Source organism: Piliocolobus tephrosceles, chromosome 13 (genome assembly GCF_002776525.5).
Source record: "Piliocolobus tephrosceles isolate RC106 chromosome 13, ASM277652v3, whole genome shotgun sequence".
Lineage (NCBI taxonomy): Eukaryota > Metazoa > Chordata > Mammalia > Primates > Cercopithecidae > Piliocolobus > Piliocolobus tephrosceles.
In genome coordinates, this window is record NC_045446.1 from 31,159,920 (window position 1) to 31,172,046 (window position 12,127).

General features: G+C 41.9%; 1 pseudogene; it reads right to left on the reverse strand.

Moving 5' to 3' along the window:
- Positions 1-2,554: 2,554 nt before the first annotated feature.
- Positions 2,555-2,955, reverse strand: LOC111521918 (annotated as a pseudogene).
- Positions 2,956-12,127: the final 9,172 nt, after the last annotated feature.

Sequence of the window (12,127 nt, forward strand, 5' to 3'; positions counted from 1 at the left end):
GCGCCCGGCCCAAAGTGTTTTTTTTTAAAAGACGGACTTTTGCTTTATTGCCCAGGCTGGAGTGCAGTGGCACAATATTGGCTCACTGCAACCTCTGCCTCCCAGGTTCAAGCAATTCTCCTGTCTAAGCCTCCCGAGTAGCTGGGATTACAGGCACACACCACCACACCCAGCTAATTTTCTGTATTTTTAATAGAGATGGGTTTTCACCATGTTGGCCAGGCTAGTCTCAAACTCCTGACCTAGTGATCCACCCACCTCGGCCTCCCAAAGTGCTGGGATTACAGGTGTGAGCCACCACACTTGGCCAGATGTAAAGTCTTTTTTTTTTCTTTTTTGAGACAGAGTCTTGCTCTGTTGCCCAGGCTGGAGTGCAGTGGCCCACTCACTGCAATTTCTGCCTCCCAGGTTCAAGCGATTCTCCTGCCTCATTCTCCTGAGTAGCTGGGATTACAGGTGCCTGCCACTGTGCCCAGCTAATTTTTGTATTTTTAGTAGAGACAGGGTTTAACATCTTGGCCAGGCTGGTCTCAAACTCCTGACCTATTGATCCACCCACCTTGGCCTCCCAAAGTGCTGGGATTATAGGTGTGAGCCACCGCGCCCAGCCCAGATGTAAAGTCTAAGCACAGTATCTGTTATTTATCATGGATACTGTAATGTAGGTCATCTCCTCTTAGAGATAATTTGTAGTAAAATTATTATTATTTTATGGGCCTTTAAGAAAGAAAAACTGCTGCCAATTAAACTGTGACAAAATGCCGTAATACTGGTCCTGTGAGATGTATAAATCAGTCATGCCAACCTTCCATTGCTTTGAAACAACTTCATCACTTATGACTGTCTTACTTTCTTCCATCTCATAAAGAATTTAGTCATTCCTTTGTAGAAAAAAATTATGAAATTAGTTACTCCCTGAATGACAAATATTTGCTTCACTAAATATCAAATGTATGTCCCACTGCTCTGTGTCTGTCCTTTCCTCATAAACAATAAATTTGTGTTTCAACAAAAAGTTGCAATACCACTTTTTTTTTTTTTTTTTTTTTTTTTTTTTTTTTTGAGATAGGGTTTCACTCTGTCACCCACACTGGAGTGCAGGAGCACAATCATAGCTCCTCACCGCAGTCTCAGCCTCAGAGGCTCAAGGGATCCTACTGCCTCAGCCTCCTGAGCAGTTGGGACTACAGGTGTGTGATAATTTTGGTATTTTTGGTAGAGACCAGGATTTTGCCATGTTGCCCAGGCTGGTCTTGAAGTCCTGGGCTCAAAGTGATCATGCCCACCTTGGCCACCCAAAGTGCTGGGATTACAGGCGTGAGCCACAGTGCCAAGTCACCATCTTCATCTGAACATTTTAAACAGCAATTAAACCCAACACCTGTAGTACTAACAATGCACATAACTGAATTAAAGTGACATAAATTTGAACAATTATGATCAAGTTCACCTGTGCAAGTCAAAGACAATTAGGTCACAAATGCTGCCTGGCAGATAGTAATTTTAACCTGTCATGCATGATAAAATATAAGTGACATCCTAATTTCAGAAATGTTGGCACCGCGGTAGCTCATTCCTGTATCCCAGCACTTCGGGAGGCTGAGGCGTGTGGATCACCAGAGGTCAGGAGTTCAAGACCAGCCTGCCAACATGGTGAAACCCTGTTTCTACTAAAAATATGTAAATTAGCCGGGCATGGTGCCATGCACCTGTAATCCCAGCTACTTGGGAGGCTGAGGCAGGAGAATCACTTGAACCCAGGAGGCGGAGGTTGCAGTGGGCCAAGATTATGCCATTGCACTTCAGCCTGGGTAATAAGAGAGAAACTCTGTCTCAAACAACAATAACAACAACAACAAAAACTACTGGGTGTGGTGGTGTGCACCTGTAGTCCCAGCTACTTAGGAGGCTGAAGTGGGAGGATCACTTGAGCTGGAGAGGTGGAGGTTGCAGTGAGCTGAGATCCGGCCACTGTACTCAAGCCTGGGTGACAGAAGGAGACCCTGTCTCAAAATAAATAAATAAAATAACTAAAAAGTAATTTCAGAAATGTTAAAATGTGGAAATGAAAAGTGTAACTGGCCAGGCACGGCGGCTCACGCCTGTACTCCCAGAACTTTGGGAGGCTGAGGCGGGCGGATCATTTGAGGTCAGGAGTTCGAGACCAGCCCGGCCAACATGGTGAAACCCTGTCTGTACTAGAAATACAAGAATTAGCCAGGTGTGGTGGCACACGCCTATAATCCCAGCTACTAGGGAGGCTGAGGCACGATAATCGCTTGAACCCGGGAGGCAAAATTTGCAGTGAGCCGAGATTGCACCACTGCACTCCAGCCTGGGTTACAGAGTGAGACTCCATATCAAAAAAAAAAAGAGATGTATATCTTAGAGGGTTTAGATAAGTGACTATGGTACAGCCATAAAATGAAATAATACATTGCAGCATTAAAATGAATAAGATAGACCTTTTTAAAAAAAAAAAAAAAAGGTTTCAGTTTATTAATCTTCTCTTGAAAAATCCACAACAACCACAGATAACATCATTGCAGCACTTTTACTCCTTCGGCTTTTTGCCAGCACCAACATTGGCTTTTGCAGTCCCCTGACTGTCTTCATTCTGTTCTTGCGTTCCTTTCGTTGGTTTCTTGAGGTCTTTTTCTTCTCATACAGGCCATGTCTTGCAAGTCAATGTTTGGGTTCATTTTTCTTTGCATAACCCAGGGAATCATAAATCATGCCAAAGCCAATTGTCTTGCCACCACCAAAATGAGCTCTGAATGCAAATACAAATATGTCATCTGGTATGGTCTTGTACATTTTGGCTCGTTTTCCCTGAATTTCTGTGTTAGGCACTGTTGCCTTCCCGGGGTGAAGGACATCAATGACCATTTGTTTCCTCTGAAGTAGTCGGTTGGACATGAACTTTCTAGTGCGGATAGTTACCGTGTCACTCATGATGGCAGTCTATGCTCAGAAAGCCAGGGAGGGAAACAACAGATAGACCTATTTTTATTTACATAAAAAGATATCTAAGACATGTTGAAAAATGTAAGTCACATATGATCAATTTCTGTAAAATAAAGACTAATAAATATACTAATGTTAATATATGCACAAAAAGATATGTGAATTTGTGAAAATAATATGTTTTGTTTACACAATCAGTAAAGAAAAAAGAATATAAGCGATCAGTAAATCTTTGAATAAATTTAATAATATTCACCGGTAAAATTTCTTCATTTTAAAAATGGTTTTAAGCAAAACAAGTTAACTGTACCAGGACCGGTTCTAGGTGTTTTCCGATGCATTCTCTTAGCTAACAATGATAACAAAAGCTGACTAACCACTTAACACAAGGAGTGGTTAAGGGAAATTCCTGCATAGCATAAAATTTTGAGCTAGATCTCTAGGCCAAATTTATTTAGTACAGTTATGATATAAAGGATGATAAGCAATTATGATCTAGGCCAGGCTCGGTGGCTCATGCCTTTAATCCCAGCACTTTACGAGGCTAAGGCGGGTGGATCACCTGAGGATAGGAGTTTGAGACCAGCCTGGCCAACATGGTAAAACTCTGTCTCTACTACAAATACAAAAATTAGCTGGGCTTGCTGGCATGCACCCATAATCCCAGCTACTCAGGAGGCTGAGGCATGAGAATTGCTTAAATCCCGGAGGCAGAGGTTGCAGTGAACTGGAATTGCACCACTGCACTCCAGCCCGGGTGACAGAGAGAGACTCCATCTCAGGAAAAAAAAAAAAAAAACAGTCTCTGTACTAATTTGCAACCCATCTTAGGCCGGGCATGGTGGCTCATCCTTATAATCCCAGCACTTTGGGAGGCTGAGGTGGGTGGATCATCTGAGGTCAGGAGTTCAAGACCAGCCTGGCCAGCATGGTGAAACCCCTGCCTCTACTAAAAATACAAAAATTTGCCAGGCATGGTGGTGCACGCCTGTAGTTCCAGCTACCTGGGAGGCTGAGGCAGGAGAATCGCTTGAACCCAGCAGGTGGAGGTTGCAGTGAGGTGTGATCACACCACTGCACTCCAGCCTGGGCAATAGAGTGAGACTCTGTCTCAAAAATAAATAAATAATGTGTAACCCATCTTAAAACACCATTTTGTGAAATACTATGCTGCTGTAAAAATACACTAATTTGTTTTTGTTTTTGAGACAGAGTCTTGCTCTGTTGCCCAGCCTGGAGTATAGTAGCACAACTTCGGCTCATTGCAGCCTCCACTCCCAGGTTCTAGCAATTCTTGGGCCTCAGCCTCCCAACTAGCTGGGATTACAGGCACATATCACCACACATGGCTAATTTTTTGTATTGTTTTGTTTTGTTTTGTTTTGCTTTTTTGAGACAGAGTCTCACTCTGCGGCCAGGCTGGAGTGCAGTGGCCCAATTTCGGCTCACTGAAGCCTCTGTCTCCTGTGTTCAAGCGATTCTCCTGCCTCAGCCTCCCGAGTAGCTGGGATTACAGGTGTGCACCACCATGCCCGGCTATTTTGTATTTTTAGTAGAGACGGTGTTTCACCATGTTGGCCAGGCTGGTCTCAAACTCCTGACCTCAAGAGATCCATCCGCGTTAGCCTCCCAAAGTGCTGGGATTACAGGCATGAGCCGCCGCACTTGGCCAATTTTTTGTATTTTTAGTAGAGACAGAGTTTCACCATGTTGCCTAGCCTGGTCTCGAACTCCTACACTAAAGCAATCTGCCCTCCTTGGCCTCCCAAAGTGCTAGGATTATAGGCATGAGCCACCATGCCTGGCCAAAAATACACTAATCTAACTCAAGGATTTAGACAAATATGTACTATCCTTAAAGAACAGATGAAAAGGTTCTATCCTATTTCCACTTAAGAGAAATGAGTCAATCAATGGCCAAAGGACAGAAAATGTGCTTAGCAGAACCAGTTTTGTTCACTTTAGCTCAGTCTCTCTGTTGGTCCTGAATATTTAAAGAATGAATGGACTTTCATACTGATTCTCTGCTAGAACCTCATCATATTACTTATACACAGACACACACAGGCATCTATGTGCATGCGCACACATCCAACTTGCTTATTCCCACTATTACACCAGTACTCACTCATCTAGAGCTGATAAAACACCAAATTATATGGGCACCCATCTAAGCAAATTAGGAAGTGTTGCTTTTCCTGCATTTGCAAAACAAATCCAACATTTTAAAAACACAGCCTAACACTGTTTGAGCTTTTGAAATGAGGAAACAGATGACTAGCTTAAGGAAATCCTAGACCAGATATTTATAAGTTCCAAAGATATCACAGTTGTTGTGCTTCTTTTTAAAATAAGCCTTTTCTAAAGAAGAATTATGACTAATTAAATATGACTGCATGAACATATGCAGGAAATTTGATAAAAATCCAACAAATTAGGGCACAGTCCAGGAAAATCTCTTGGGGGTTATGTTCCTTGCAAGTAGATAAACATCTTTCTTTCTAAAGGTTAATGTTCTTTAAAGAGTTCAAAACTGGCATCATAGGAAGATGGTGCCATTTTGTACATGACATTTTTGCTATTCCTTTCTTGTCAAAATAGAAAAATATTCAGAAAAGTAAAGGAAATTAATTTGTAAACACTGAGTGTAGAGGAGAGTTTACATTTTTTTTTTTTTTTTTTTTTTTTTTAGACAGAGTTTTGCTGTTGTGGCCCACGCTGGAGCACAATGACTGCAACCTCCACCACCCAGGTTCAAGCGATTCTTCTGCCTCAGCCTCCCAAGCAGCTGGGATTACAGGCATGCGCCACCACGTCCGGCTAATTTTGTATTTTTAGTAGAGACAGGGTTTCTCCATGTTGGTCAGGCTGGTGTCAAACTCCTGACCTCAGGTGATCCGCCCATCTCGGCCTCCCAAAGTACTGGGGTTACAGGCGTGAGCCACACCCCCTACCCCGGCCTAATTTTTTTTTTTTTTAGAGAAGGTCTCACTGTGTCACTCAGGCTGCAGTGTAGTGGCACAATCACAGCTCACTGCTGCCTTGATCTCCCAGGCTCAAGCAATTCTTCCACCTCAACCATCTAAGCACCTAGGACCACCTGTATGCTCTGCCACACCCCATTCCGCTAATTAAAAAAATATATATTTTTTGTAGATACGAGGGTCTTGCTATGTTACTCTGACTCCTGGGCTCAAACTATCCTCCCACCTCAGCCTCCCAAAATGCTGGAATTTTAAGTGTGAGCTATGCACTCAGGCCTTAAATTTTTTTTTTTAATCCTGAATCACAGGATCAAAAATAAACTAATTCTCTGGATATTATTTTGCTTGCTACAACAAAAGTTTGCTTAAAGATTTTGCAGGCCGGGCATGGTGGGTCATGTCTATAATCCCAGCTACTTGGGAGGCTGAGGCAGGAGGATGGCTTGAGAGACCCTATCTTAAAAAACAAACAAACAAACAAAAAACTGCAGATCACAACTGCTGTAATGCAAACAAAAGTATCTATAGCTCAGTAGGGTTTAACTTTTTATCAAATGTTATAGAATAGTTCTATTTGCTCCTGAATACTGGGTTCCATTACTGCTTTGCATCTGTCTCTGGGAATTATGTTACAAAAGGCCCAGTTTTGCTTATGTATTACTTTGTTTCACTATTTTCCAGTTCTTAATATAATATGCTGTTAAGGCCCACATTCAGGAAAAAGACAAATAACTGAAAATGACAAAGTGTCAAGTAGAAGGGTCATGTAGTGAATAAATTAAAAGGATTATTTTATTTCGTAGCACCATCACAATAAAAACCATAATATACCCTTTTTTCCTTCATTTCTCCAAGAAAAAAACTGTATCCTTATAAATAATGATGTAGTCTATTGTAAAAGAAGATATCGTATTAAATAAACTTCAACTGATAATCTTTACCTTAGAGCTACACAATTCCCACTTTCCCTTATACTATAAACATTCATAATAAGAAATTGAAATTTTCATATAGACAGATTTTAATTCACTTTTAACATAAATTTTTAAAGGTTAGGGACTCAGGCCAGGCACGGTGGTTCATGCCTGTAATCCCAGAACTTTGGGAATCTGAGGTGGGCGGATCATTTGAAGTCAGAAGTTTGAGACCAGCCTGGCCAACATGGTGAAACTCTGTCTCTATTAAAAATACAAAAACTTAGCTGGGCATGGTAGTGTGTGCCTGTAATCCCAGCTACTCAGGAGGCTGAGGCAGAAGAATCACTTGAACCCAGGAGGCAAAAGTTGCAGTGAACTGAGATTGTGCCATTGCACTCCCGCCTGGACAACAGAGCAAGACTCTATCTCAAATAAAAAATAAATAAATAAATAAATAAATAAAAATAAAGATCAGGGACTCATACATAAAAGGTTAATTTCCTTCATATAAATATGTGCCTTCCACAAATCATTAAGAGACCGCCTTCATTAAAAAATGGACAAAAGTATTAATATTTATACTGCAGACATGCTCATACATTTGTGAAATAATGTGTATGTAAGTAGTTCTTTGTACCATTGTTTATAACAGCAAAAGATTATAAATAACCCAGAAATAAATTATGGCATTTCCATACAATGGAATACTGTGCAGCCATTAAATAAAAATGAAGCAGCTTTCTATGTAGTAATATGGAACAACTACCAAGCTACCTACTGAAGAAAGCAAGGTCTAAATGATGTGCATAATATGCTGACATTAGTGTGGAAGGTAAAGATTTATGGATAATTGTAAACATAATCTGAAAATATAGTATCTCTGAAAGAATATTTAAGTAACTAGTAACTGTGCTCTCTCCAGGACATGCACTGGGTAAGAAAGCACCAGGGAAAGAAGGGATATTTACTTTTCACTGTGCTGTATATTCTTTTTCATCCTTTGAAGATATCACCAGGAGGATGTGACTCTAATTTCCCAAAGGATTGGTGGCACTGATTTGAGGATTGTGGAAGAGACGGTCAGCTACTATTCCTACTCAGTCCTACTGAGTTATAAAGATGGGCTGTGGCAGCAGCCAAAGGCTTGAAGATCAACAGGCAGGTCTTCAAGAAGCTGTTCTCCATTTCACCTTCGTAGAGCCCTTTGCAGAGCCTTTTTTTTTTTTTTAATATATATATATATATATATTTAGTGCTTTTTATTTCCTCAAAAAACTCCTAGACTAGCCAGGCACAGTGGCTCACACCTATAATCCCATCACTTTGGGAGGCTGAGGCAGGTGGATCACCTGAAGTCAGGAGCTGGAGGCCAGCCTGGCTAACATGGCAAAACCCCTTCTCTATTAAAAATGCAAAAATTAGCCAAGTGCGGTGGCACACACCTGTAGTCCCAGCTACTTAGGAGGCTGAGACAGGAGAATCTCTTGAATCCAGGAGGCAGAGGTTGCACTGAGCCAAGATTGCACCACTGCACTCCAGCCTCGGTGACAGAGCGAGGCTTAGTCTCAAAAACAAACTGGAAAAACTCCTAGTCTATCCTACCCCAAGAAAAGCATCCTTCATCTTTAGTGAAAAGAGGGATTGTCCAAATTTTAAAGTTTTAAAACCCATTTTAAGTCAACGTTTTTTGCAGAATGTATTTTTCTGTATTCGTTTATTTTATTTATTTACTTATTTATTTTGAGGCAGGTTCTTGCTCTGTCACCCAGGCAGAGTATAGTAGTGCCATCATGGCTCATTGCAGCCGTGACCTCCTGGAATCAAGCAATCCTCCTGCCCCATTTTTTATTTTTTATTTTTTTCAGATGGAGTCTCACTCTGTTGTTCAGGAGTGTAGTGGTGTGATCTCGGTTCAGTGCAACCTCCACCTCCCGGGTTCAAGCGATTCTCCTGCCTTTGCCTCCCAAGTAGCTGAGATTACAGGTGGTATGTGCCACCATGCCCAGATAATTTTTTGTATTTTCAGTAGAGATGGGGTTTTACCATGTTGGCCAGGCTGGTCTTGAACTCCTGACCTCAAGTGATCCATTCACCTCAGCCTCCGAAAGTGGTGGGATTACAGGCATGAGCCACCACACCCGGCCTCTTTAAAATGTTTTGTAGCGACAAGGTCAACAAATTTCCCAGGCTGGTCTGCAACTTCTGGGCTGAAGTGGTCCTTCTGCCTTAGCCTTCCAAAGTGCTAGGATTAGAGGCGTGAGCCACCACATCTGGCTATCTAGTTTTTAATTTGTATACATTCATGGGGCACAAGTGCAATATTGCTACATTGGTATAGTGCATTGTGGTAAAGTCAGGGCCTTCAATACGTCTATCACTGGAGCAACACACATTGTACCCACCAAGCAACCACCCATCATCCATCCCCCTCCCACCCCTCCATCCTTCTGAGTCTCCACTGTCCATCTACATACACTTATTTTAAAAGTTCATTTACATTTATAGTATTTACTCTTATCAAGTCAATCATGGAGAGCAATAAAGTCTAAAGTCATTTTGATGAATGTATAAAATAGAAATCGGGAATTATGTGTAATCATTTGTCTTACATCTGCCTCTGCTTCAAATTTTTTTGTTGTTTGTTTTTTGGGTTTTTTTTTTTTTTTTTTTTTTTTTTTTTTTTTTTTTGTATTTTTTTTGAGACAGGGTCTCACTCTGTTGCCCAGGCTGGAGTGCAGTGGCGCGATCTCAGCTCACTGCAACCTCTACTTCCCAGGCTCAAGGGATCCTCCCACCTTAGCCTCCCCCGAGGAGCTGAGACTATAGGCACTTGCCTCCATGCCCAGATAATTTTTTTTGTTGTTGAGACGGGGATTTCGCCAGTATATGTTGCCCAGGCTGCTCTGGAATTCCTGAGCTCAAGCAATTTTCCTGCCTCAGTCTCTCAAAGTGCTGGGATTACAGGCATGAGCCACCTTGCCCAGCCCAATTGACTTTTATACTTTGTTTTGGTTGTATAGTATCACAATACTCATCATACAAGCATGGAGTCACAAGAAGTAATAGATGTTGGTGTTTTATGTTGTTGTTGTTGTTTTTAACAGCATGCCTTGGAACTTCAAGTTGCTCTTTAATTAAACTCATTTAAAAATACAGATCTGTAATAAGAAGTCTGTTTCAAAATTGCATCACTAATAACATCTAACAATGATCTTATAGAAGTCAGATGAGAAACACCCAAAACTTACCATAAGCATGAAATCTATCTATAAGAAAGCATTAGATGGCGTATGTTGCTCTGTATTACAATTATTATTATTATTATTATTATTATTATTATTATTATTGTTATTATTACTGAGATGGAGTCTCACTCTGTCGTCCAGGCTGGAGTGCAGTGGAGCGATCTCGGCTCACTGCAAGCTCCGCCTCCCGGTTTCACGCCATTCTCCAGCCTCAGCCTCCCAAGTAGCTGGGACTACAGGCGCCCGCCACCACGCCCAGCTAATTTTGTTTTTGTATTTTTAGTAGAGACGGGGTTTCACCGTCTTAGCCAGGATGGTCTCAATCTCCTGACTTCATGATCCACCTGCCTCGGCCTCCCAAAGTGCTGGGATTACAGGCTTGAGCCACTGCGCCCAGCCTTTTTTTTTTTTTTTTTTTTTTGAGACATAGTTTCACTCTTGTTGCCCAAGCTGGAGTGCAGTAGCTCAATCTCAGGTCACTGCAACCTCCGCCTCCCGGGTTCAAGCGATTCTCCTGCCTCAGCCTCCTGAGTAGCTGGGATTACAGGCACGCACCACCACGCCCCGCTAATTTTGCATTTTTAGTAGGGATGAGGTTGCTCCATGTTGGTCAGGCTGGTCTTGAACTCCCGACCTCAGGTGATTCGTCTGCCTCGCCCTCCCAAAGTGCTGGGATTACAGGTGTGCGCAACCATGCCCGGCCACCACAAATTAATTTTTATCCAAAGCAAATGAAAATTCAGAACCAGAGTTATGACGCATGAAGCAAGTCATCTGAATCAAAGTGTAGCACACTGGCTTATAAGCCACACATCTTTTGGCAAAGAAAAATTACAAATTTGGCCAAATAATATTGGTATTTTATTAGACATCATGTCTAACATGTTAAAAGAAAAACTTCAGCTGAATTAAATTTAAAGGAGCTTGAGCAATGAAGGATTTGCAAATTGGGCAGCCCCCAGAATCACAGCAGATTCAGAGAGACTCCAGGGGTGCCTCATGGTCAGAACGAATTTATAAACAAAAAAGGGAAGTGATGTATAGAAATCAGAAGTGAAGTAAAGAAACAACTGGATTGGTTACAGCTCAGCATTTGTCTTATTTGAACCCAGCTTGAACACTTATCAGTCTGAGTGGTTGAAGCATGGCTGTTGGGATTGGCCAAGACTCAGTGATTGTTACAGGTGCATACTCCTAAGTTAGGTTTTCGATCTTTTTATCTATTAAGTTAGGTTGCAGTTCATCCACAAGGACTCAAATATAGAAGTATGGAGTCCTTCTCAGGCCATATTTAGTTTGCTTTAGCAGACTTAATGCACATTGTGTCACCTCTGGAGTTGTACTGCTCAGAGATCCATTGCAGAGAGAATTTGCTGAAGAATACAATCAGCTGACGCTCACTAGCTGTAGCACCTTTGGGATCTGTCACAGCATTTCAACTCAGGGCACACTCATTCTAGGCAGCTCTCAGCCAATGACTGAGCATGACTTGGAGCTTGGGGCCTGGCCATTTTTGCCCAACACAGAAGTCCTCTATAGGCAATCTTTGCATTACAGCTGTCTATTGGATAGGTCAAGACTTTCTCAGGGTTGCCCCAGAGCTCAAAGCGCTGCCTTTCCAATTTTCAGTTCTTCCTTCACTCCTCTCGCAAGTGTCAGATGTTTATTACAGACTAAAGACTTTTCCTGGCTTCTCTCTCTCTGCCCTCTATCTTTCAAAGGTCTTATCCCCAATACATTTCTTGTCCTTCTAATTTTATCTTGGTGTCTGCTTCCCAGAGGACACGAACAGGCATACCCATATGAAAATATATTCACTTAAAAAAATTTTAGGCTGGACGCGGTGGCTCAAGCCTGTAATCCTAGCACTTTGGGAGGCCGAGATGAGCAGATCACGAGGTCAGGAGATCAAGACCATCCTGGCTAACACGGTGAAACCCCGTCTCTACTAAAAAATACAAAAACAAAAAAACTAGCAGGGCGAGGTAGCGGGCGCCTGTAGTCCCAGCTACTC